The sequence below is a fragment of the Hesperophylax consimilis genome, chromosome 26 (assembly GCF_061612785.1).
Source record: "Hesperophylax consimilis isolate HC1 chromosome 26, BYU_Hcon_1.0, whole genome shotgun sequence".
In the NCBI taxonomy this organism is placed as follows: domain Eukaryota; kingdom Metazoa; phylum Arthropoda; class Insecta; order Trichoptera; family Limnephilidae; genus Hesperophylax; species Hesperophylax consimilis.
Genome location: NC_142861.1, coordinates 27329124 through 27354106, shown reverse-complemented (window position 1 = coordinate 27354106; position 24983 = coordinate 27329124). Strand labels below are relative to the sequence as shown.

At 34.0% G+C, this 24983-nt stretch overlaps 1 protein-coding gene and 2 non-coding genes across 3 annotated transcripts in view; 1 reads left to right on the top strand and 2 right to left on the bottom strand.

Moving 5' to 3' along the window:
- LOC149411363 (neuroligin-4, Y-linked-like) overlaps positions 1-24983 on the top strand; it is an 887216-nt gene that overhangs the window by 343457 nt on the left and 518776 nt on the right. The window lies entirely within an intron of this gene.
- LOC149411369 (5S ribosomal RNA) lies at positions 7570-7688 on the bottom strand. The gene has a single exon (XR_016304952.1). It is a non-coding gene; the product is annotated as a 5S ribosomal RNA (ribosomal RNA).
- LOC149411368 (5S ribosomal RNA) lies at positions 8016-8134 on the bottom strand. The gene has a single exon (XR_016304951.1). It is a non-coding gene; the product is annotated as a 5S ribosomal RNA (ribosomal RNA).

The window sequence follows — 24983 nt, the reverse complement described above, 5'->3', positions numbered from 1 at the left end:
ATTTGTTGAACACAGCGGCAATAAACAGGTCGCTCAGGTTGCCACTATCTTCCTGCTCAATAAAAATAAGCGCCACTAACCGGCGTCACCGGCGAGTAGGAATTAAGAATTCATAAAGCTTATCGGCGCCGCCACGCGCGTACACAAATCTGAACCTGCCTTCACTATGCTATTTTTTTTTGTATTTCTGGGCACCAAACTAGGATAAATGGAACATAACAGTTCAAACAAACGTTCGTTATATTTCGATTACGGGAATATAAAATTTGGGAGTTGGGAATGGGTATGCCGCCCCTGAAACCATTAATTGGATAACAAACATCACTGTGATGGATCACCGCATGTTTGGTGACTTAGCAGGGATGTCCTGGTAATTTTGAAGTGACGCTTGTCCGGGTTTTGGAGTGTCTTGGATGCGTTTGCCTGGGATTAATGGTTGAGGAAGACCTTATGACCTCTTCAGCAGGACTCTCTCGGAACATTGCTTTTAACCGCAGTGGGAAGGATGGATGGACTCATACATCCATCACTCTTGAACACACTAGATTGACTCCCAGATTCCTTCCAACATCTCATACACCTTTGGAGATCAGGTGGTGAGGCACGAAATGAAAGAAAGTTGTGAAGGTCACATGTGTTTATTGGTGAGTCAGTTGCCGTGACGAGGAGATGATGTAGGACAAATGTTGAATACTCCGGTTGCTGCGATGATGTGGTGGTCGAGCGCGGGTCAGTGAGTCGACGCCGGACGCTGGTGACCGGGACTCGATGAAGGTCAGGCACTGGCGAAGAACGTAGGTCTTCAGGCACTCCAGTGCTGACGAGACGGCCGAAGGTGCGGCGGACCTTGTAGGCGGTTGAGCGGGAACGGCGTGACCAGTGAGGATGCTGCGTGTCCTCGTGGTGGTCATGATGGCGTGGAAGAAGCGCTGGTCAGAGACACTGGAACCAGGGCGCTTGTAATCCGAGTAGCGCTGGCCATGGACGTGGCCGAAGCGCTATGATGGTGTCCCGATAGAGTCCATGATGGTACGGGCGAAGCCGGGAATATCGTCCTTTGCGCTAGTAAGAGTAGCGCGGGTTAACACTCGTTGATCCTTGTAGACTGACGGCGGAATGATGACTGACTGACTGACTCGCTGCGTCGGGCTTATTTATACTACACGGCCGATGGCGACAGTAGGTAGTAAATTGCAATCAAATAAAGACCACTCGCTCGGACTGTGTGTTTCGGGAACCTTCGACATTGCGGCGATTATGCATAGGCCGTAGACTCGAACCTTCTGGCGAGTTCTCGTAGTATCCCAGACGGACTGCAGTATTATTGTCGTCGATAGACAGGTAGGTACTTGAAGTACGTAGGTTGTTCTGTTTACGATGCGATTTGGATTGAAGGTACATAATTCGGGAGTAGGTACTAAGTAGGTCGAGCGGTTTATTATTAATTATTTAATGTAGATTTTTCTCGACGCTACACACCTTTCCTTCCTAATACTCCTTGTAAGGTACCTTAAGGTGTTACCTTATAAATAACGGAAGTCGGGGTTGGTCTTTTTAACCGTTACCAAAAGAAAAAAAATATTTCATTCCGGTCTACACCAACACGATGTTGAGTCACTGACTTCATCGTCTTAACCACGCCACACTGTTTATCTCCGCTTACAAATGGTGTCGATCTTCGACCCGGGAATTTGCCGCTGACTGCATCCACCAACTGTCGGTCCGGAGCCATCTCCCACAACTACACTCACTCCATACCACAGTACTAGTATTATCAATGAATTAATTGATTTTAGATCTCAGTAAATAGGCCATCAGGGGAATTTATTTCCTCTTGTGTGGAGCTAATGTAAAAAACCCGGACGTATTGCATAGTGACGTCATGCGAAATATATTAAACTAAAATTCTGAAATACCAAAAGTAACTGTTTTATAATTTCTAAGAAAAATGTGTGTTTTTGCCTTTTTCTTCTTTATCTTATAGAGAAAATATATTTTCTCTTTGTACGCAGTATCCAAGAACAAAGCTACCCATCATATTTTACCCGACTATCGAATATAAATTCACGAGACAGTCATTAGTGTATGTATCTGATTGTGTAACTAGTATTATAAATGAATTATTAGATTTAACATAATTATGGGCTGTAACGAAACTCTTTTAAGAGCACATAATATTACAAAACCCATGGGAAGAAAAGCTCGCACTTCTGCGGTCGGTGGACATATAATAATAGCCCTGGGATTGATTTACAGACACATAAGAGCTTTGAAGCGAGTTAATGCCTTTAAAAATAGGTGGTGTTTTATCCAGCGTAGTATCTAAGTGCATGATAGAGGCTACGATTACTGATTAGAAAATCCTCTTTTCTATTTGAATTGATCTTTACCGATTTGAAAGCCAACTGATGTCGAGAATTTCCTTTAGACATTTTGACCTCAAGGCTCAACAAAGGCCAATAAAATTGATTATCTGTTCAAGAATAAAGTGTTATTATATTTCAAAAAAACAATTCATGTACAATTGTTGGGTAACATAATTAATCCTGCTTTTCCAAAGATCCCTTGTTTGGAGCAGGACCTTCATGTTAGCCCTTTCAATCATTTTGAATGGGTTACTCTTTCCCTGGCCTCGTTTCTTTTAGTTTCTAGTTTATCGGGGTGTTCTTCAATTCTTTCTTGCAACTTAGTTTGCCTTGTCTGAAATTGCAATTGGACAAAACGGTGTTAATGGTATAAACCTAAGATAAATTGACACTTCACAATGTAACAAAAGTGTAAGCAAAAACGGTTAGTCCGATAAAAATATAATATAATATAATATAATTTATAATAAATGTCTTATGATTATAGAAAAAAACATTGCCTTTTCTAATTTGATAAAATCAGAAGAAATCTTTGTTGTCCCGGTTCAATGTATTAGTTCTATTTTAATGGTAGTAGGAACAAAATTGAAATATGTTTATTGCGACCTACAAACTTATGCAGTATGTTAAGCATCTGTTGGAGTAGACACGCGGTGTCTCGTATCTTAAATTTTATAAATTTTGTCTGCATCACAACATACTCTTCTGTAAAAGGTGCATTTGCTTGAAAAACTTTAACATATTTGAGAAAAGCAGAACTGACATACACCTTAAATTCACCAGGAAAACGAAAGCCGAATATTAGATCAGAAGATTTTCTCTTTAGGTATACAGTGCTCGCAACGTATGTAGGAACAAACATTATATTACGTTATATCAATATATTATTCACTAGAGTGGTAAACCCATTTCTAGGGATTCTATTATTTCTAAGACATTGCCAGAACGTTGTTTCCATTTTTTTAATTAAATGAAGTTCTATGAATTAAACACAAAAACAATAAATAAATAGTTTACATATCATTTTTGGTAGCAGATCACCAAAAGTTAGAAGTTTTCTTTTGTAAATTCAAGTAAATTTTATATGATTTGTGTTATTTTACAATTTAATCATTTAAAATAATATATAATAATATAATTGCGGCACGTTCTAGAGTGGAAAATATCCTCAGTATCGCTAGGTATAAGACCACCAGTCAGAATCGAAACATTGCTCTAAATGGCTCTAGACGATTTTGTGACCAGATCTGAATAGCCAGGTACACCCCACCTTCCACTTCCCCATATCTTTCCACTACCCACTACCTTCAGCCTGGCAACATACTCCAATTAGGGATGCCATAGTCTCACTGGCTCCAGAAGGTTGTGGGCAGCTTCCAAAAAGATCATCATTTCACATCATCTGAGGAGACCTCTATTCTTCTTTCCCAAACAAGAAGGCCATCCAAAGTCATTGCTGAAATTTAACAACTGCCTACAATTAACGTTATAGATTTACTCCACTATAGTTTTCCTGTCTCGCAATAAGATATGTAGCACGCCGTTTTACATGATTCTTTGTGTACATTTATCATTTACTACTTCGACAACCTCCATCTTACTAGATTCTCCTTGCACAGATTCTGGAGTTGCTTCTCTCAACTTTTCGTTGCACGATCAACTGGACGTCTTTTCTTTGTGATCGCATTCAATTTTTTGAAATGGGAGTCTTCGACCAACCCACCTGTAATGCGACTTGACAGCGTGATTTCGAGTAGAAAAAGTTTGCTTGCTATAAAATTTTGTAGCATGGAGAAATGAACAAAAGTAAAGCTACAAAGATACGCATTGGCACACGAAACATCACTAGTATTTAAAATTGTTGCATCCTAAAGTGCATAAACATGAAAATGGACTGTAAATACTTGAGACAAAATAAAATGGTGTTTGCTAGAATTGGCTGATAGCATGTGTAGGAAAGAACAAGGTATGGGAAGAAAAATGGATATACATTACATATATATATTACCAATCACTTACTATTCTATCATCTCTTCCAAGGCACACATTACATAATAACTTTAACATTTCATGGTTACTAATCGAACGAATTTAAAAAAAAGATATTTCATTATAAAAAGCAAAATGATAGTCATTTTTATTTATTCTTACAAAGCGAGATTAACAACTTCAAAAATCTGCAAGATAGTGCAAATCATTCTTCTATTTAAAAACAAAAAACAAACAAACAACTCGCATTTGCACTATTTTCATGCAGTATCTATCATATTGCATAATTCAAATAGTTTTCGAGCAAGGTGATCGTTATGTGATTATGATAAATGATTTCCCGGTATGAACCACCATATTCTCATTTCAAGACCGAAAAATAATAGATAGGTACATACTTATTATTTAGTCAAAATGTACGATCTATGTTTCCGCATTTGAAAAAAAAAACCCATCTCTTTGTATTCTATTTAAATACATATTTTTCCCCATAAATTTTATGACAACATAATAATATTGATTTATATTGAACTAGCAAACGTGTACCCGGTGTAGCTCCACTTTTCTCCGCTTTGAACAAATATAATATCCATGTATTATATATAAACCTTCCGGAGTAAATTCTCTAAATGATAGTGAGTACCCTATCAAACTCCGTTGCATTGTTTGTAAGAAATAAGCTAAGAACTAAACAGACAGACGCGCATAGTGACTTTGTTTTATATTTATTAGAGATAACAATGTATTGTCACGATTACGAATCATAAAACGGCTTGTAATCCCGTTTTTACTTCATTATTATCAGTACATTATGAGTAAACACGATCTTAACTTATTGCAGATTATTTGAACTTTTATAAGATTTTTTAAAAATAAATGAATATAAAAAAGTTTTATTATTTGCGTTTTTTTTAATAACCTCATTTACTGCACGATATTTCCTTTGTTTTGCAAGACGGAAGAAGTTTACAATAGAGGTTGATTTACGACCAAATCCAAACCTCCAGAGACCAGACAAAGGGATGTAACAACAATCAATTTCCAGTGTAAATTTCTAATCTTACACTAATTAGACAAAAAATATAATTATTTTACCATTTTAGAAGATAATGGAGAAAACAACACATACATTAGAAGAGATTACACAATTTTGTAAGACAATATGTACAAGTAATAACCAATGTAGATAAGATGTACATAATTCATAATTAATGACAATCAAACTATAATGTATCGAAGAAAATGTAAAAATTACATCGAAGCAAAATGATAGTCATTTTTATTTCTTCTTACAAAACGAGATTATATATACGAACAACAACATCAAAAACATGCAAGATAGTCTGAATTCGTCTTCTGTTTTAAAAACAAAAAACCAGAAAAACAACTCGCATTTGCACTATTTTGCTTTTCACGTTATTTTGCTTTGCATTTGCACGGTAACTGTATATTTTTGACAAAATTGTCGCTCAAGCACTTTTGCCATTCCGGCGTCGATTTGGTGGTACTTCAATTTTTTTTTAAATAAGGGTCGTGGATTTTCCTTTTTGTATATTCTGCCATACTGTTTATAATTTCCAGTATAATCCCCATCATATTTCATGCATGAATACGAATGTGTTATACAATATGAAACTTTGTAAATAGATTTAACAATCCTTGGAACCCTTTTGACCGTGTTAGTAACACAAAATAATAAGCGCATATCCGCGTGTGCCTATTGTAAATACCTATTGTGTTGTCTAAACAAGGGACTTGATAAGCTTTGACAATGCAACCGCAGCCCTTTTGTAACAACGGTTCATATTTTGAAACCCGTAAACGACCCCTCGATAAGTTTCATTCAAATAAATGGAATGGCATCCGGCTGTTAGTGCTCGATAAGTGAGTTGTTCTACTTCAGAGGACTCTGCTATCGAGGTCAACATTGAATCCATTTTACGTTGCAAACTGTGCAAGTCGTGGTTCATATCTGCTTATTTATAATGTTCAATGGTTTTATTTACATTATGTTTGGTTCAATTTACTTGCTCAAGAACTGAGCTGAGTACCAACTAGTCCCTAACGTCTTGAGCCAGTGAAACTACAGCATCCCCAATTGGGGTATGTTGTGAGGCTGAAGGTAGTAGGAGTGGAATGAAATTAAAAAGAAGTAGCTGGGGGGAGTACCTGGCTGTTCTGATTACCAAACACGGCCAGTGTCATTTTTTTTAATTTTTTTTTTGAAGTGAAACTTCTTTAGCCGCGTAATGAATTTTCGGGAACGTAGTAAAACCGAGTCAAGATCGAAACGAAAAAGCGGGTACCCCCACCACCGCTCACCGTTCAGAAAAATGGTGTACAAAATTCGTTGTAATTATTAAACAAGTTAAATAACGTATTTTCGCACAATTTCGCAAGTCCAGTATGGTCTAGTGGCTAGGATACCTGGCTCTCACCCAGGAGGCTCGGGTTCGATTCCCGGTACCGGAAATTATTTTTGGTCAATTTTCTGAGATACTGTTTTATTTAATTTGTGTTTTGATTATTTCAGGTGATATTTTTAAGAATTCATTTTATTAAATACAAGCAGTGACTTGAAAAAAATCATAAAATTGTTAATTTTTCAATATGGACTTTTGGCAGCCGGGATGTATTTATAATTTCACAATTATTTTAGGAATGCGGAAGCACATCATGCAAGATTCCCATTCTTGCGACCCGGGTTCGATTCCCGGGCAGTGCACTCCTTTTTTATGGAGAATCATTATTTTTCAAAGGAAGGATATTTTTGATATTGTATTTTAGCTCCAGTAGTATGAAATAAATTTTGAAGTGAAACTTCTTTACGCGCGTCATGCAATTTCGTGGACCGGAGTAAAACCAACTCATGACCGAAACGAAAATGCGGGACCGATTAAAGTTCATTTGATCTAGTCAAAGTTTTGAAGTAAAATATAAATGCTTCTTAGCTCATCTCGACAACTGGCGTTGGTGGTGTAATGGTCAGCATAGTTGCTTTCCAAGCAGTTGATCCGAGTTCGATTCTCGGCTATGGCAAATTATTTTTTTGTTTTTAACGCCTTTTTTTTTTTCAATGGTTGACGATAATATCAATCCACTAAGTAATATTTTAGGCCTGTAGAATAATTGAAAAGTTAAAGAATGATATAAAATTTTTTATGATGTTAACGATAAAAAAATAAAAAAAAACATAAAATTACCATAAAAAATGGGCCAACGGCACGCGGTGTTCCCAAGCGGTCACCCATCCAAGTACTGACCGCGCCCAATGTTGCTTAACTTCGGTGATCGGACGAGAACCGGTGTGTTCAACATGGTATGGTCGTTGGCAAACGCTAAACAATATTAATTTCTATTCTACCTGCAAATAAATATATGAAAATTAGTATAAAAAAGCCCTAATAATACTGAAAACATTAGCAAGGTGTGTGCGACGTTGATAAAAATAATCATTACATACGCGCTTGAAAAAGATCGTAATTACATCCATAACTTTGTAGGAATTTTTTTTTTTTTTCAATGGTTGACCATAATATCAATCCACTAAGTAATATTTTAGGCCTGTAGCATACTTGAAAAGTTAAAGAATTTTATGATATTATTAATTATAGTAACGATAAAAAAATAAAAAAAAACATGAAATTACCATAAAAAATGGGCCAACGGCACGCGGTGTTCCCAAGCGGTCACCCATCCAAGTACTGACCGCGCCCAATGTTGCTTAACTTCGGTGATCGGACGAGAACCGGTGTGTTCAACATGGTATGGTCGTTGGCAAACGCTAAAAAATATTAATTTCTACTCTACCTGCCAATAAATATATGAAAATTAGTATAAAAAAGCCCTAATAATACTGAAAACATTAGCAAGGTGTATGCGACGTTGATAAAAATAATCATTACATACGCGCTTGAAAAAGATCGTAATTATATCCATAAATTTGGAGGAATTTTTTGAAGTGAAACTTCTTTACGCGCGTCATGCAATTTCGAGGACCGGAGTAAAACCGACTCATGACCGTGACGAAAAAAAGGGATCATTTCGCTATAGGAGCCTAGCTAATATTATATACCTAGTTTAACTCACTCTCCTAACTCATCTTCGCTGTCTACAGGCAGAGCGCACGACTGTGGTCGTGAAGAACCGAGGTTCGATCCCCGCTTTAACTAATTTTTTTTTTTCTTTTTTTATAACTTTTAATTTTTTTTATCACATGCTACTTATAAATATGTCAATAGACAGAAAAAAAGAGAGAATGAAATGAAAAGAGAGAGAGAGAAGAATACTAGAAGTTTCACTTCTGTCTTGCGTAGGCTTGACACACCCATTTTTTTTTTAATTTACTTTATTACATAATATATATTACCAAATTGTCTACACAAGAAATGAAAACAAAAAAATATAAAACCATTACTACATTTCGAGAACCTAAGTATAATATATATAAGTAGAAAAAGGTTTTTTTGTTTGTTTATAGTTATAATAAAAGTAAAGAGAAAACATTATGTACAATAGTTTATAAAGTTTCAGCAAGTGAGTTGTAGAAAGGATCAATAAATTTATATAAAAAGCGTTTCAATATCTGCGTCATTCAGCCATAATTTTACCTCCTTAACATATTCTATTGTTTTATTTATCATTTCAAGCAACGTTTCAATTCTGAATGGTGGTCTTACATCAGGGCGATACTGAGATTATTTTCTACTCTGGAATGTACCGCAAGTATACTTTATATTATATTTTAATTAAAAAATTGTTCATTTATTTTATTTATTTATTAATTTATTAACGCCGATTATAGGGGCTTTTATAAAAGAATAACAATTGTTTTACATATGAAAACATAATATACATAGATAAAAAAATATATAAATATAAAATACATAAAAGAGAACAATAGAAATAGTAGTATTTTTTTTAATTTTATTTATTTATTTATTTAATACATGTTACATTGTTTTGAAATTTACATAAAGTAGATATAATGAATCACCATACTAGGCGGCTGCCTGTTTCATGGTGACCAATTGAGTGTAATTAATTTGTATGAAATATGAAATCTAGTGTAAACATATGAAATTAGTAACTATAGATGAAGCTAAAATTTTGGAAAAATTGTAATAAAAAGTAGAAGATAGAAATTAGAAAGGAGAAATAAGTAAATTAGCATTAGATTGTAAAAATGTACATAATTATATATATAATTTTTAATATGTGTGCATGCAGGCACACATGTGTATATAGCAGCAGACATACCTATATACATATAACAACACATGTATACATACACCCATATGACGCATCCTCACGCATATAAACAATATATACACCTCTATCTGAGTACTTGAAATAGGCTACTAACACTATAACAATCGCACATCAAAAAATTCCCGAGCGCTTTCCTGAAACTGTCGTATTTGGCTATTGATTTTATTTCTAACGTTAAATTATTGAATATTTTATCAACATTAGTATCAACATAAAAAAGTACAATGAGTAGGTTATTATAAATACATTACAACATATTATAAATCCCGGATATTATATAATGAGTGTTAAGAAATTAATACTTTAAAACTGTATTTGTTTATAGTCAATCTGAGAAGCGCTGACAGACAATTTTAATTAAGTAGTGTTTGTACGAGGTTAAACTAGCAATGTTTATAGGTTCATCCAAAACATATTTATTTCCAAGTACATGTAGGCGATTCATTATGGAATTGAGTTCAGCGTTAGATCCTGTATTGTTGCAATGATAGGGTAATTTGAAACGAATTGTGATTTAATATAAATTATTCAAATAAAAATAACTTGATTTGAACCTGAGGCTTTCGGTTTGCTGGTCGAGAGCCTTACCCTTCGACCACAGAGGCCGTCAAAACTATAACCACATACCCAAATACTATAACCGTAGTTCCGGCAATTCATCAACTCCATAGAATAAAAAAAAAGATTTATGTATAATCATAAATATATCATCAATAAGCATACTTATAAATGTGTAGCTGTCGGCTGTCATGTTCGGTTCAGTAATGTGTTGTAACTTACGGAAACAACTTATTTCTCACCGCTCAACCATGATGAAATGTATTTCTATAATTGATTTTTTTTGTGCTCTTTGTCATGCTACATTAGTTATTGATTAAATTTGATTAAAATTTTAATCAAAATGTAGACAAAAGAGACGATTTCTGTATATTTATTTATTTTGATCACTACAGTTTTTTTTTTAATTGAAAAATCAAAGAATCAATGAAAATTAATAACTTACAAAAAATACTTTTAATCAATAATAATTTCTACCTTTCAAAACAAATGGCTTCTTCGTCAGGATAATCGAAAATAACCAAAATTTAAGTTAATTTACACTATCACGACGAAGATTGGCTTTGATGCATGTAGATTATTATAGATCAAAAGTGGTGTTAAATATTAAATACGAAGTATTTCATTTTCACATAAATATAAATTTCACTAAGTCACAACTCCTCTCATTCAGAATTATGTAAATGTTAATCACTCACAATAAACAAGATCCACAATACTATCGTCAGAATAATAATTACTTCATATTCATAGTATTTAGATATGTATAGCGGCAATTAACAGTTGCTGTCAAATTGTAAAGACTGGTGGGAAGGCGTAGGTGATTCCTGAAAACTAATTTTCCCCTAAATTAAGTGGTAGTGAAGGATTGACTTAAGTTTTCGTACTCTATTCACATTATATACCAGCAGTTTCTCCCTAAGTTCTAATCCTGGATTAAGTTGGAGATAAAGACCGAACCTAAATGTTACTTTCGTTGGACTGGAGTTCGTCCCAGCTTACCGCTAGGCAAGTGTGGATGACGTGGGTAGTAATATTATATTAAATTATTTTATACATAGATAACACACAATATTGTGAGGTTATGTTAGAAATAAGAAAAGGGAAACGTACATGCATTTGTTGGAAATCCATTAAAATCCGATAACTTACCGTGGAATTTTGGTCTCTTCCAAGGAAGATCCTGCTTATATCGTGATAATTCAGGATATAATAGTTCCACAGCATCCAGAACAGTGGAACTGACGGAGTCTCTTGTCTTTCAAATAAAAATAGTAAAACCGAACACTCTACGTGTGGAATATTTTGAATAATTTTTGAGGTAATAAATTGTGTGCACTTCCCTTAAAAATTTAAACCAAGGTTTTGAAGTAATTAACCTTGTTGCACTTCCCTAACAAACTCGAATCAAGGTTTTGAGGTAATAAACCGTGTGGCACTTCCCTTACAAACTTAAACCAAGGTTTTGAGGTAATAAATCGTGTGGCACTTCCCTTACAAACTTAAACCAAGGTTTTGAGGTAATAAACCGTGTGGCACTTCCCTTACAAACTCAAACCAAGATTTTGAGGTAATAAACCGTGTGGCACTTCCCTTACAAACTTAAACCAAGGTTTTGAGGTAATAAATCGTGTGGCACTTCCCTCACAAACTTAAACCAAGGTTTTGAGATAGTAAACCGTGTTTCACTTCCCTTAAAAACTTGTACCAAGGTTTTGAGGTAGTAAACCGTGTTGGACTTTCCTTAGAAACTTGAACCAAGATTTTAAGGTAATAAACCGCGTTGCACTTCCTTTACAAACTTGAACCAATTTTTTAAGGTAATAAACCGTGTTGCACTTCCTTTACAAACTTGAACCAATTTTTTAAGGTAATAAACCGTGTTGTACTTGCTTAACAAACTTGGAGCAAGGTTTTGAGATAATAAACCGTGTTGCACTTCTTTTACAAACTTGAAGCAAGGTTTTGAGATAATAAACCGTGTTGCACTTCCTTTACAAACTTGAAGCAAGGTTTTGAGATAATAAACAGTGTTGCACTTCCTTTATAAACTTGAAGCAAGGTTTTGAGATAATAAACGGTTTTGCACTTCCTTTATAAACTTGAAGCTAGGTTTTGAGATAATAAACCGTGTTGCACTTCTCCTACTAACTTGAAGCAAAGTTTTGGATAATCTTGCAGTGTTCGACATGAGCGAGAATGTAAAAATATGGGAAAACACTGTTCGATTTGTTTCTATTGAAAAACACTGTTTCATGACTGTATGATTTTGTATTACCATTAACCATTCTAAAGTAATGGTTTCTTTGATTTGGGCTGACAATATTCAACACCCAATTGAAAATGAACCTTAAATATAAGGTTTCACCGAACCTATTTGTCTTTGATCCGTGATTCTTTGTGGTGAATTTTTCGCCAATTGTTTTGCTGTGAGTGGGTGGATTTATTTCGTTGAAACGTGAAATAAATAAACGAAACCATTACTCCTGGTCTCTCACTTATCATCAATCCAAAAACTCTTTGCGGTTTTTTTAGGTATTTTGTTTTTATGTTTTGTTCGAGGCCAACGTGTGATGAATTAATATTTCATTTCAATAAGGTGATTTTTTATTACTTAAACCGTCGTTGATTCTGTTAATATAATAACAGATATAACATTTTTACAGCGTGGCTGAGTAAACAATTATGTAGGGTTCCCAACCAGGGATTATTGGCCCAAATTCTATGATAGATGAGTCTTCAATCATTGCTGATAATAATTGCAGTGGGAGTTATTCAAATTTCTACAGTAGTAGTTTATACGTAATCCGAGAATGATTTCAAAATAATACCGGTGCCGTATCGAAATGTATCCAAGGATTGTACTAAAAATATGTTATTTTAATATTTTCATTCACATTTATTTTTTTTAAAACCACATATTCCGAAACAGTTTCAACGGGCTGCAACGTTATTTTGACAAGGAAACCGCCACTGGCTGGTAAGACGGCTGTCACCAACGTTGCCCAGCGTGACGTCAACACCGCCGAATTCACGAATAAAAACGAACGCGTCATTTTGGCTGCAAATCAAAAATTAAAAATGGCACATTATAATTCGTTATAGATAATTGAATCGTCGATAAAATACCTCTATTAAATAAAAACAATGGAAGTTCACTTTTTCAAGGATCGGAACCAATGACATGATGTCTCAATGAAATATCTAGCGAGTGATTATATATATGTAAATTTTACCGAGTTGGATATCATATAAGACGAGTTTATGTATGTATTTGAACCTATGTGTCTGAATTGCGTTAAGTACTGATGCGTTGTGAGTGCGCATTGATTAAGTTACAAGTAATGTTTTCTTGTCAAATATTGTCAGGTTAAGAATGACCTGACAATATTTGAAATTCTCCTATTACCACCAGAGTAAGCGGAAAATATTGCTTGTGTTGTGATGGAGGACTCAGCCAGCCGAGGAATTGAACACACTACGCCTGGGTGGGACCCAAACGCGATGCCAAATCAGCCACTGACCGGTCGAATATATTATAATATCATGTATTATGTATATTAATACTACAATCGAAGCCCCGAGTCTGCCGCTGCCGACAATGGCGAGATCGCCAATAAATAAGTAAGGCTGAATTCGAACCGTTTTGTATAAATTTAACATCAGAAAATAATTTCGCTTGTTTGAATTTAATCTAAGATAATTGAGTTAGGTACCAGGTCGTTCAATCACACGGCTGAAATATTACTGGGACTGAAATTTCTCATTAAAATTTGGTAATTTCCTTAATTCCTTATGATTTGCTACTGTCTATCTACGTAGTACGTAGCTCTAGACCTTTATAACTTCAATATTTGATTATGAAATTAGATAATTTAAATTTGATTACAAAACACTTCATAATTTAGCAGACATAGATTGATCATTTTAGTTTGATCCTTATCTAGATTATTTTCATGTTTTATTACCGACCTGTTTTGTAATTATGTGTTATGGTGTCAATAGGCACCTCTCCATACTGTTTTGTAATTATGTGTTATGGTGTCAATAGGTACCTCTCCATACTATTTTGTAATTATGTGTTATGGTGTCAATAGGCACCTCTCCATACTGTTTTGTAATTATGTGTTATTGTGTCAATAGGTACCTCTCCATACTGTTTTGTAATTTTGTGTTATGGTGTCAATAGGTACCTCTCCATACTATTTTGTAATTATGTGTTATGGTGTCAATAGGCACCTCTCCATACTGTTTTGTAATTATGTGTTATTGTGTCAATAGGTACCTATCCATACTGTTTTGTAATTATGTGTTATGGTGTCAATAGGAACCTCTCCATACTGTTTTGTAATTATGTGTTATTGTGTCAATAGGTACCTCTCCATACTGTTTTGTAATTTTGTGTTATGGTGTCAATAGGTACCTCTCCATACTATTTTGTAATTATGTGTTATGGTGTCAATAGGCACCTCTCCATACTGTTTTGTAATTATGTGTTATTGTGTCAATAGGTACCTCTCCATACTGTTTTGTAATTATGTGTTATGGTGTCAATAGGTATCTCTCCATACTTTTTGTAAGTACGTGTTATGATGTCAATAGGTACCTCTACATATTTTTTTTTTTTAGATTTACTCCACACAGTGATTTCCCTCGGGGAATATGTCATCTTTAGGGATGCTGTGTGAAGGATCTTTTTGAGGAGAGGAAGGAGTGAACATGGGACTTGAAGAGACGAATGTTGTAGGAGGGAGGTAACACAGATCGTTCATACGTACGTACCCCAGCCGAGCTGCTAAACTCATAAACGAGTCGTAAAAACGACAAGTTCTTATTTGAAAAATAAAAACCGTATTTCAATGCGTTTTTCGACTATGTTCCGGTACCGAAGGCATCAATGACGCTATGATGATGATTGTAAATAAAAAGAGTTAAGTCCCGGCATACCCAAATTTCTACTGATTTATTATAAGTTTCTAGTTAACTCTTTAAATTTTAAAGTTCCAAAAATATATATGGTATTTTTTAAGATAATATCTATACATTTGTTATACCTAAGCGTTAATTATATGAAATTCCCTCGATTGAAAAAATCTCAAAGTACGCTACGAAAATTATTAAAAACACGTTTTGTCCTGTTTTTTAACATGTTATAGACATGGCATTTGTCGAAAGATTTTTACTCTATTTCAAACGAGTCGTGATTTATTATATATTTTCACCATTTTCTCAAAATTATTATTGTTTTCTTATATTAGCGCGCTCCCTCTAACATTCGTATTTGCATTTCTTCCTTTCAAACCATCTTTGAACGCTTACCACGGTGTATTAATGTTGTTAAAATAATTAATTTCTAATATTAACAACGATTTCTTGTTTTATTAAATACTTACGAAATTAAGTTTCAAGACCCAAAATGGATTCTTAAAAAATATCAATTTACGTAAAAATAAACAAAAAAAATTTCATAATTTTTTTGTTTTATCGTCTCATCAAAGTGTACTTCATGTGGAAGGGTTTCATTTACTTACAGTTGATATGTTATCGGTAAACCACTCTGCATCCGACGCTTTCTTTTCTATTTACATTTTTTACAACAAAACCTGTTCCATATATTTTAATTACATTTAAAAGAGCACTTGTAATTTTATGTGTGTATGTAAATATGTATCAAAATATTCAATAAAAATAAATACCTCTATTATATTTTTTTAATTTATTTATTTTTTAATGAAGGACAAACATCCCTGGGTTACGAATAATCTGACAATATTTTTAAATCTTTTACTACCATCACAGTAAGCGGAAAATGCTGCTTGTGTTGTGATGGAGGACTTAACCAGCCGAAGTATTGAACACACTACGCCTGGTTGGGACCAAACGCGATGCCAACTTAGCCACTGACCTGTCAGGTATTAAAATAATGTATTAAAATGCACTATTTTCCTTTTCCAGTACCTGAAATAGTTTCGTTGTTTCTTATTGTTATTGAACTAATTCAAAATGTTTTAAAATTAATTTGTGCATATTATCCGCGCACATGTATCTGTTTATGTACGAATTCATATTAGATGAGTACTTTGCTTTTTATAAGGCACTATTGAATGAAACAGAGAACAAACCTTTTGTGGTATTTGTGTTGCACGTGAAATTTTCGCGTACAAAATTTTCCCACAAATTAAACATATGAAATATGATTTACTTGCCTTTAATGTATAACTGAAATTAATAAAGCATAACAGATTCATTCAATGGGTGGTGTTTTTTTTTAAATTAAAATTAATATCTTTGTTTACACCCCTATACCAATATGATTACATTGAAGTAGAAAATACTATTAAGATCTTAATTTTGGGATCTAATTATTAAACGTCATATTTGTCGATCTCATATTTTAAAGTCAGAATTAACGATATCAACTTCCAATTGTTTTTTTCATATTTTAACCCGCTACTTTTTTAAATGACCACAAAGACTTAATGAATTGATTTATAGATAGATTTTCTGATAAACATATCCGATTTTTATTTATTTAGAATAGGTACCTATTGACTTTATCTAAAAGTCTTGATGAAAATTTATTAAGAATTTTTTCTTTCACTTTTTTAAGTTTTTACCCATAAATGTTATATTCCATTAAAGAAGAAGATAATATTAATAAATCTGTTCGAAACATTAAACAGAACAATATATTCTTTGTCAGGATATTATTTATACTTTTATCCTGACGAAGAAACCATTGGTTTTGAAACGTTTTGATTCTTTTGATACAAAGAGATTTATTTAATTTAAAATAACAATTTTCACTATTACGGGTAAAGGCTCAAATGTAAAAATAATGGTTCTACGTTATCTTCTATAAAGTTTTGAATGCACACAACCATTCACAAAATATACAATTTTCACAATAAAACCATTTTCACAATAAAACCATTTTCACAATAAAACCATTTTCATAATAAAACCATTTTCACCATAAAACTATTTTCACAAAAAAAACACTGCGGATGGCTTATGAAAATTATAATTTTGTGATTTTTGTACACTCAAAGCTTCATTTTGCTCAAGTATCATTTTCGAAGGAACTGAAACATTTTTGTTAGAATTTGAAAGAGTAAACCCAATTCAGGCATTGGATGTTCTAAAATGTCAAGAACTCTCGTGAAATATAATTTTGCATACTTACCAACGGACCGGTACCGGGTTTGCAGAAAATAATTGCTCTTTCCTTGGCTGATTAGGTTTCGTTGTGAAGATTTAATCCTTTAAAAAGTTTGTAAAAAATATCGGATGACCATAATTTGAAATTAAAGTCTAACCCCGTGTCCTCGAATAAATTACATGGCGAATTACAAATAAGTGGATTTAACAGAGGGTAGTGGAATTTGAGTTGAAAAAAATACGAATATTATCATATTGTAGAAAATTTAAATTATATTTTTTATTTTATTAATAAGGTAAGTAACATACAAAATAGTATTAACATTGTGTTTGTACATATTGTGAGATTTGTATCCTACTCTTCAATGGAGATGTTAGCTTAGGGTAGGAAAAGAAGTTTACATTACTATGTTGTAGTTATTTATAAGTAATTATTGATATTTTAGGTACATATATTATCTGTTGAAATAAGTAAATTGCAGAAAAAAAAATCTTTATGGTTATTGTGTAATTAAATAAGTGTAAGCAGCTTAAACGTATCTATGGTAACGATTTTTTAGAATTTATTATAGGTTAAATTTATACACCTCATAAATATTAACTAATGAAATGTACAGCTAATGTCCAGTAGATATTCATATTAATCTCTGAACACTGGAAAGAAAAGCAAGGCTCTCGACTAGTAATCCGGAGGTGGCACATTCAAATCCCGGCGAGGGCAAGTATATTTTATCAAATTATTTCGAAATTCATTCATTTGAAATAATAAACAGCATATTTACAGCACGATCCAGAGCGGAAGGATACCTTCAGCATCACCTTCGTGTAATTTTTTGTTTAGAATTTAAACGTAGGTCTGAAATGGCTTTAGCCGTGTTCGGTGACAAAATTTGAATAGCCAGGTACCTTCCCAGTTTCATTTTTCTCTTCTCCTTTTCCTCCACACTACCTTCAGCAGCTTCACAACATACCCAATTTTATTTTATTATATTTTTTTATTTCCTTTATTTTTTCCCAATTTATACATTTGACATTACAGTTTTATTATAATAAGAAAGGGAACCCACTAAGGCGCAGCCTGTGCGTGGGTAATATAAAAGTATACTTTATATTTTTGTACCTAGAAATAACAGTAAGCACATAAAGAAAAACGGTACGATTATAATTAAAGTTAGTCTAAAAAATTGTGCAAGAGGTGCATACTAAAAATAAATCAAAGTAAAAATAAAGATTGTAAGATAATATATATGAAGTAAAAGAACATAAAATAAAATAATAATAAATATACAGAAACAAATAGAAAAAGAGAAAAAAGTAAAAATTAAATGAATAATGCCTCAATTTGGGATGCCGTAATCTGATTGGGTCCAGATTGTTGAAAGCACTTGGGACTGGTGCGAAATTCATATACTAAAAAAATCATAAGTAACTGGCATAGTTGTCTTTGGAAGGCATGAATACTTTATCCCAACCATTTGCGAGGTGTAAGATTAACAGAATAGCACGGGTTCCCGATTTTCACCGAAGCAGTCAATAAATATAATGTCTAATTAATTTTGGTGCGGTTAATCTCACCAGCTTCTTCTAAACTATGATTAAAATAAAATTACCTTTTCCATAGAGCCTTCGACGGTGATAATAATATGAACTTTTTACGTTCCTTTAAATTAAACCACCATTATCTTTTATAGTTTCCACGGTGCAAAACTTGGCCGATAAAAATTTAACGCCATCTGAAATAAAATGACTTTTGGGATTTGGTGTATTGCGGGGCTTTTCCCATCAGCCGTGGGGGGAAGGGAAGAGTGAAAAAGGGTGGATTGTAAGAAATCGGGGTGGGAACATAAAAAGGGGAGATTTTCGCCCCGTGTAACAGAGAAGTTTCAGAATGTCGCGGGCTAACTAGTTTCATCGAATTGTTGCAATACAATAAGGCGACTCCCGCAAAGGCGATAAAATCCGCCACAAAGAAACAGTGGTATAAGTAAATACTTATTTTTTTCATTGTTTTCAAACTTTGTATATCGCAGTACGACCATTTTGGGGAGAAGTGATATACCAGACGAAAATGAAAAAAATATATATGTTCACCAAATGTACGGAAGGAAATTATGTTAAAAAGACCTTCTATGTAAGGAGTTTTTTAAGCGTAGTGCTATTTTCACCATCCTGATTTTGCTTGAATCAAAGAAGAGTGTATCGTGGAAGAATTTAACCTCCCTTGTGAACTATTCTGACAGTTTCCATAAGAAATCCGGATGCTAGAACTTGTAACTTGTAACTTGTTACAATAAAAACAAAAAAACGGAACTACAGACCTAGGGATATGCGCGTGAATGTGGGTGTGCAGTCCGGGTACCGTCGATGAAATCGATAAAATATTTTTTATTGGCTCGACCACAGCCCAGAACTAGAAAGTTTTCGTTGTGTAAATTGGTAATATCGATTTTCTTTCTGATCGCCAGGATTTGTACATAAAAATCAGTTAATAAATGGGGTTTATAAAGAGTGACTGGTACTTGATCTAATTTGGAAGCGGGTATGGGTACAGCTGCCCGAGAAATATTCATTGGATAACCAACGCAGCAGGGGTGCCGTATTTATGGTGAGGATAGCCAAGGCATACGTCTGCCCACCTACTGTGTGTACCTTGTGATGGGCCGGATTCGGAGAAACTGATTGAGGGAGACCTTTTTACCTCTGCAGCAGAAATGGCTTTGCATTGCAGTAAAGCGATGAATTCAAACATCCGTCACTCCTGGACACACTGACCGTCAGATTCCTACCTGCCCCTCATAATTTTTTCCTTCCCAGATCTTCTTCTCCTTCCTTTCATGTCTTCATAATGTACGTCTTGCAAAGGCGCTGCAATAATATATTATCAGTTTATTTTTCAACAGAAGCTCCACACAGAATACCCAAAGACGACATAGACCCCGAGGGAAATTATTTTCTTCAGGGCCTCTTGTGTGGAGCTAATTTAGGAAAAAAAAGAAACATATTATTGAAGCACCTTAGTAAGACGTACATTATTAAGAAATGAAAACAAATTGGCGAAAATTTGAATGTGGAAGATAATGTTAAGTAAAAGCCAAGGTATTTTTAAACTTACTTGCTAGTTAGAAGCGGCTCAGTGATTTGTGCGGGCGTCGTGTGGACGGAACCGAGGAGTTTTATATATTTATATAGATGACTTTCTTTTATCATGATAAAAAAGATGCAGTAACTTCAGATTAATTTTATCAAAACCACCATGTACGAATCGTTATCAATTGAATGCCATCATATACAAATATATAATATTATATTTAATGATCTGTCTTCCATTTAAATTATAATCATGTGTAGTGATAATAATATATCACTGCCATACAATATTTATTGAGCATAATTACAGAGAATGACATGCAATTACTTAACAGTGTGTGAAAATAGACAAGAATGAGACAGTGTACAAGGGGAGGGGTAAGTGATGAGAAGTAAATTAATCGGGCCTTATTCCAACAATATGTTATTTGGCCAAGGGATATATTATTATGGTTATATTAATTCGAATATTATAGAGAATTTCCAATCACGTTATTCATCTGTTTGCTTTGAATTAAAATTTATAAACAGTTAAATGTTGTGTACATAAACCTTTTTTTAAATAACTAACTCTCTTAAAAACTTAATGTTATCACACCAATACTGGATAAAAATATGACCTGAATTCCCTATTATTCTCGATTCGCAATTTAACCCTAGAAGACTCATCATATTTTTGCACGTAAAAATTAACCATTTGTCAATTTGACTAACACTAATACCAAACATCTCAAAATGTGTTTTTTTTTTTGTTAACCAATCAATTTTTTACAAAACAACTAAAGCAGTTCATAACTTTTTTTAAAAACAATATATTTATTTAATTATTATTCATTATCCCTTCAGTACTTTCATCACTTTTGTGCAGCTTGCAATGTTTTATGTATATTTCAAATGCGCTTTATACATCTTAGTTTTTAATTTTCAGTAAAAAAATACTGTTATAGAAACTAGATATAATTATCCTTTCGGTGTATGCATTTAAAATAAACATTACTATTTCTAAAAATAAAATTTTATTAGCAAACTTGAGAAATGTTTTTAAAAACGCTAACTACATTTTTCCTTTTTTTAATTTTTTTTTTTAAATTTAAAACAGTATGTATAACACTTTTTTATTTAACAAAATAGGTAGACCATCAAAGCTGTCACATGCCAGCTTGTCTGCAGGATCCACCGAATCAAAATATCTTATGTCTATGTCTATAACATTGTATGATTATGTGTACATGAGTAAGTCTTATTTCTAAGTAGGTACATGTCACAGATTTTATTTTATTGCATACATTCGCAAAATATATTTCTAACGAGTAATTGTAAATACATAATATATCCAATGCACCTCACTAAAAACAAAGAGTTTGGGAATTTACATTTTAAGGTGTTCAAATGTAAATTCCCTAACTTTTTGTTTTTAGTGAGGTGCATTAGATATAATTTTACTCCTATCATAGAAGAATTGAGAGAACTTGGTATTTCAAAAACACATTTGTTTTGTTTGGGGGATGTGTAAGAAAACTGTACCTTCACTTTTATCTTGTTCATATAATAAAAAAAAATAATGTTTAAAGTTAAACAGATTGTTAAGTTATCGGCGCAAAATATGAATTATTCATTTTGACTATTTTTAGGATGATATTAATTGGATTGCAGTAAAAATATTTGAAGCAAACTGGAAAGAATTATTATTTTTCTTTCTAACCCCAAAACAAATTAAGCATTTTCGCATAAAGATAAAAATATTTTTTTTAAATATGGACGCCCGGTCATATATGACCCTCAAACGCTGTAGGGGTTTACGCCATATCGGGCTTTTAGAATTAACATTCGTTAGCCAGGTACAGAATTAAATGCACGCAGTGTTAGTCGAAACGACTGAGATTAGTATTCTAAGGTTAATTATTCATGGTGATATTGGGAAGAGTCGATAGTTTTATTCCAAAGATGCAAATATGCCCCTAAAGTATAAAGTGGCATGTGAGGATTGGAATTTTTTAAATACAGAAACATACAATATTACCAGTTTTATATGGTTAACGGGGATTCTTACGAAAAGTTCGATTGGTGTGATGAAATGGTGATCTTTTTTTCTTTGGTAAGAGGGAAACATCTAGATCGGTAAGCCAGGCCTTAGGCGTCACCGTGTGGACATCATCAGTCCCGCCAGGGAATGAATGCAGCGGACGTTATTTGATCACATGTTTGGTTGTCTGTTTACGATTGTCTTGTAGGTTATCCGATTGATGGCGGACCATCCAAATCCAGGAAACTAAGCTGTTTCTCAGTACATTTCTCAAGTCGGTCGATTGCCCCTCAAGGTTGTAATGATCTGCCCTTTTTACTTCAAACTTTTCCTTCTCTTCTTTCTACGATAATTTTCCTTAAGTCCCGTAGGTAACTTTTCCATAAGGCTTTGGTTATATATATATATCCGGGGAGGGAAGGTCCTCCCTGCCGTCTTTTCTTTATTACACACCCCTTCAAGAGTGTACATCCTAGTTTGTCTACGTGACGTACGACCTTGAACGTACTCATTTCACGTGACGGTTCAGTATAAAAAGGCTTCACCGAACGTTGTGTTGGGTTTTTGTTTCTCGGTTTAGAAACCTAGTTATTTATGTATGTGTGGTATCCCTTGGTTCTTTTGAGATAGAGTGAGTTGAATCCATTACCGCTGTGTTTTAAAACCATTTTATAAACCTTATCTTCTAAGTCGCCTGCTCCCCCCCCACTAGCTACTCGATTCTACCTATCGTAGGGTAATGCGAATATAATAAAGTGTTAGATTTTATATATGTGATATACATACGATAAGTTTATGGTGTTAGTTGTCGGCGCCATCCATGTATATATTTTGGGAGGGGAAGGAGAGGAAAGGAAATGAATTTTTTTTAAGCTAAGATTGACTCCTCCTCTTACCAAACAAAACTGATGGATGATAATTTGAGCAAGGCGATCGATATCTGCGTGTCTGGATATCACAACCGGCCGGGTCTCCCCTTGTTCCAAATCGGCAACCTTCACGCCAGAATAAAGAAAACCAGGTCTTATCACCAATTTCAGAATTGCCCCAATCTCAAACACCTCCAGGAAAATCTACTTTACTGAGTGTAGAAGGGGAAAACCATGACATCCCTTGTCACGAATCTAGTCGCGAAAATGTGACACGCAAGGTCCTAAGTTACGTGCCACCTCCAGAAAACGTTGTAACTCCCACGCCGTCGGGGATTTACATCCCTTTCTAGGTCAATACATAGGTAACACACGACGATCTTGTCGACATTTTGCCTGCTTATTAACGATAGGTTGTGTGCCTACCCATTCAGCCAATTATCATGTGAGATATATGTAAGGTCTACTCGAAATGCCAAATTTGGGATGAGGACTGTCTGTATTTTAATATTTGGTTCCAGTATTTATTTTATGAGGTTACTAGCATCCTCGTGTATTAGGTATGGGTAACTTCTACTGAATACCTATCCTCTCAGGTAAGGTATAAACGGATAATTGGTTTGATTTTTTGCATTTAATTTAAAGAGGCTGCCTACCTCTCGAAAGATACCTGTTGAGAAAAGTTGTTCGGTTGGTAGTTTTATTTCGGAGATTACCATCTCCCTCTTTCGACTTTAGATTTGTTTTTGTGCATCCCAATTCGTAACTTAGAAAGTCAAATAATAGATGAAAAGTATTAAATTAGAAAGTCAAATAACAGAAGAAAAGTTTTCATTTCGTTCCGTCTGGTTGCATCCGATCGCTTTCAATTTGGGACGGCATACGCTAGCAAAACTTCCCCTTTGACTGACTGTACTCCGCGCCTCTCGGCCTATATATGAAAAGGTCGTTGACTCGTCTCTCGCTCACAGCTGATTGACGGTTCGCCTAGCACATCCCTGTTAATGATAACATTATTTGGGCGGCAGGTGTCATAAACTTAGTTCCTGTACCTCGGTTGTATCCGTCTTTTAAAAAGGTCCTCTGAAATTTAATAAATAATATAAAAAACTCACCCAGTTAGGCACCTCTCATTCTCAGCGTGAAGCTTACCTGGTTACACTATATAGCTAAATCACTTTAATTTTTGACCTCCTCCCTACGCTTATAAAAGGGTAATTAAATATTCCTGTAAATAAAATTGTACCTCCCTAATCTGTTAGGATTCGAACCCACAGTTAATAATCTATTTGATTCTCTGGTTTTCGGTCTCCGTGGATAGAATGCCATCTCTCCAAATCAATAACTTAGCCCGATTAAACACTTCCTGCCTTTAAGTACATTCACTCTATTTTAAAAACGCAATCATTATTTTTATTATTTTCATGTTTTTAAGACAAGCAATCTAGTTCGAACTGTATACGAAATCACGTTTAAATCAACACAACTTTATAATACAATCGCGATTGCACAACACCTGGCGCCCCTGAGGTGGGTTTTTACAAAACGGCGCTCTACAAATTATCCAATTATTATTATTGTCATTATTATTAATTGTTTTCCCACTGAGTCGAACCACTTTCACTTCACACAAACACCGGATCAATAATCTTTCACTTT